The 3,278-nt window shown below is 36.4% G+C and overlaps 1 pseudogene; it reads left to right on the top strand.

Annotated features, from left to right (window-relative positions):
- Window positions 1-1,391: 1,391 nt before the first annotated feature.
- Window positions 1,392-3,072, top strand: LOC101960469 (mitochondrial nicotinamide adenine dinucleotide transporter SLC25A51-like; annotated as a pseudogene).
- The last annotated feature ends 206 nt before the right edge of the window (window positions 3,073-3,278 follow it).

The raw sequence follows: 3,278 nt of genomic DNA, 5'->3' as shown, positions 1-3,278 counted from the left end.
AAGTAAAATTTATCAATTTATAAATTTTAAAAACAATATCTAAAGTTTGACCAGATTTCTTCACCTTTACTTCATAGCAATTAGTCATAAAATGCATTCATACACAAAAAGTAAACATTTTAATACATGGATGACTAATGGTAGCAGAATTGATTTTAATATTAGATTATGTTATGTGCAAGCTATTGTAATAGATACTGGAGACACTAAAGGGAACAAAAGTTTATCTTTGGTCACAGATCTTATAGAAATTATCATTGCATGAATAAAGGCAATATCATCTTTGAAAAAAAATTAAATTCCATGATAGTATAGGATATCAGTTTGTAATTGTTGATCCACAAGGAAAACGATGTACAACAAGAGGCAACATGCCTCTATGCAAATGAAAATATAATGATAGTTATGAAAAAAAACTGTAGTCAACTGAACTTCATTTCTCATAGCAAGACATTCTGATGACATTTTTAAGATGATATATAATGGAATCCAATGCAGGAGATTTTTAGATGACACGACAATACCACCTCTCAAAGCACAGACTCTTTTTTTTGTCAAAAGACTGATACTCAGCCATGATTAAAAATTAGTCACTTATAAGCTGAATGTTTTCTCTAATATGTGGATGCTAATTCACAATAAGCAGAGGGGTTAGGAAAGACTTGAGTTACGTTACATAGAGGGAAGTGAAGGGAGGGGAGAAGGTATAGGAATAGGATAGTAGAATGAATCAGACATTATTACCCTATGTACATATATGACTGACTATACAACCAGTGAGATTCAATATCATGTACAACCAGAAGAATGAAAAATTATATTCATCTGTGTATGATGTATCAAAGTGTAACTAATTAGAAAAATAAATAAATAAATTTTAAAAAAATAACAATGCATAAAATTAGAAAATCAAGGGTTAAGGCATTCAGAACTTCTGGACAGGCCTGCACAGGCAATGACTAGCAGGTTCACTCCTCACAGTCCTGTGGGCCTGTGGCTCCAGGCGTGGGGCCTGGCACATGTGGACCTGGAAGTTCAGTTATCAAAACTGACTCCAGAAGAGAGACCTAATGGAGCAGTAACATGGAAGAAACTAGGAAAGTTACCAAAGAGCTGTCTGTCATCCCCTAGAACAGTAGGTTCAGCTGTTACAGGTTAAAAAGAATTCTTCCTGAAAGATGGTGGGAGGAGACAGACATCATTACCCTAGGTACACGTAAGATTGCACGAATGGTGTGACCCAACTTTGTATACAACTAGAGAAGTGAAAAATTGTGCCCCATTTGGGTACAATGAATCAAACAATATTCTGCTGTCATGTATAACTAATTAGAACACATAACTAAATTTTTTAAAAAAATTCTTGATGAAAAAGAAAGGTCTTAAGCAATATGATGAATTCAGAAACTCATGAAAAGAGGCCATATCTCCTAACATCTTCAAAACAAGATATATCACCTTACATTATAAATGTTAGTGAAATGAATCCTTACTTGTGTGACTGCTATGTAGCATTCAACAATGTAGCAATCACATTTCATATTTAGAAAATTCTCTTTGAACAGCGACCATATGGAATAAAAACTCCAGATACACTACTTCAGTTAAGGAAGGATGGACGTCAAAATTTGTTTGTCAGGACTTTTCCTCCATGAATTTAGAAAGTAACTATACTGGCACTTATGTTTGGTCTGAATGAGGATTGGGGGAGAGGGGAGTGGGGTACATACCAGGGATTGAACACAGAGGCACTTTAACAATAAGCCACATACCAAGCCCTATTTTTTTTTTGTTTTGTTTCCTTTTTGAAACAGGGTAAAAAAAGGACGCCCTGTAAGTTGCTAAGTCTGAACTCAAACTTGCAATCTCCTATCTCAGGGTCCCAAATTGCTGATACTACAGGTATGCATCGCCACACCCAGCTTTTTTTTAAACTTTTTTTATTTGATAAATTTGGACATACATGACTATTTTAGTCAGCTTTTTTTACTGTTGTAGCTAAAGGATCTGACCAGAACAACAGCAAGGAGGAAAGGTGTATTTGAGGGCTCACGGTTTCAGAGGTTTTATTCCATAGAAGGCCGGCTCCATTCCTCAGGGCTTGAGGTGAGGCTGAATATCATGGCAGGAGAGGGTAGCAGAGGGCAGCAGCCCACATCAGGATGGTGATCAAGAAACAGAGAAAGAGACTCTACTCTCCAGATACGAAATATATACCCCATGGCCACACCCAAATTAACCACTTTCTCCAGCTTCATCCCACCTGCCTCCAGCTACCACTCAATTAATCCCATCAGGAATTAATTCACTGATTGGGTTAAGACTCTCGCAACCCAAACATTTCTCCTGTGAACCTTCTTGCACTGTCTCACCCATGAGCTTTAGAGGACACCTCACATTCAAATCACAACAATGACAGTAGAGTGTATTCTGACATACATGCATGGAGCCACACCCTGCTTTGTATGAAGATTTACTGTGCCTTCTTTAAATGCATTCAATGCCCCAGAGTTTGAAATCCATGGCATGGCTGTACTTTCAGGAACAACAGAAGACATTTTCACTCCATTGAAAAGAGTTCAGACATTGATTGCTTCAAGACCACAAGCATCATGACAAATTCTCAAACACTTATCAGGCTTTCATTTCATGAAATGCTATAAAATTGGAAGGTATTATCAAGGCTTGGTGCCCATTCTTTTGAATACAAAGTCAGTGATGTCCTTTCCTTTGGTTTTCATGTCCCATTAAGGAGCATCTGCCTTCTGCAGCTACTCACAGTGCTTATTCAATCAATGACTTCATCTCTGGGAGGTCTATTGGTGCCATATTGGGATTCTTGTTTTTTTCTTATTAATGTAAAAACTCACATTTTGGTCTCAGATTTGTAGGGAATTTCAGTCTTTCCTTCATGTTTTCAAAATGATCCAGCAAGAATAGGACTGAAAACTGAAAAATATTTTCAGAGGAACCCATCTGAATTACCATGGGGCCACCATCTCTTGGGGCATAATCAATGCTACTTATGAGTTCTTGTTAAAGGTTATATTTTTTAAAAAAGGTCATTGGTGAAGTGCCATTTATCAGCTAAATAGATATAATAATGAAATTTGCTCTAATTTCTAATTCACTCAAATATAAGTTGATGTGATTGGCTCCAGGACACATGAATATGGGCAAAGTTATTTTCCTTAAGCATCAGAAAATTTTTTAAAGGTTTCAATAGGAAATTTTAATTGTTGTTATTGTTGTTTTCATCATTACCCCAAAGCTTGAGG

Source organism: Ictidomys tridecemlineatus, chromosome 8 (assembly GCF_052094955.1).
Source record: "Ictidomys tridecemlineatus isolate mIctTri1 chromosome 8, mIctTri1.hap1, whole genome shotgun sequence".
NCBI lineage: Eukaryota > Metazoa > Chordata > Mammalia > Rodentia > Sciuridae > Ictidomys > Ictidomys tridecemlineatus.
Note: the sequence above shows the minus strand (reverse complement) of the source record. Positions and strands in the feature narration are given on the sequence as shown.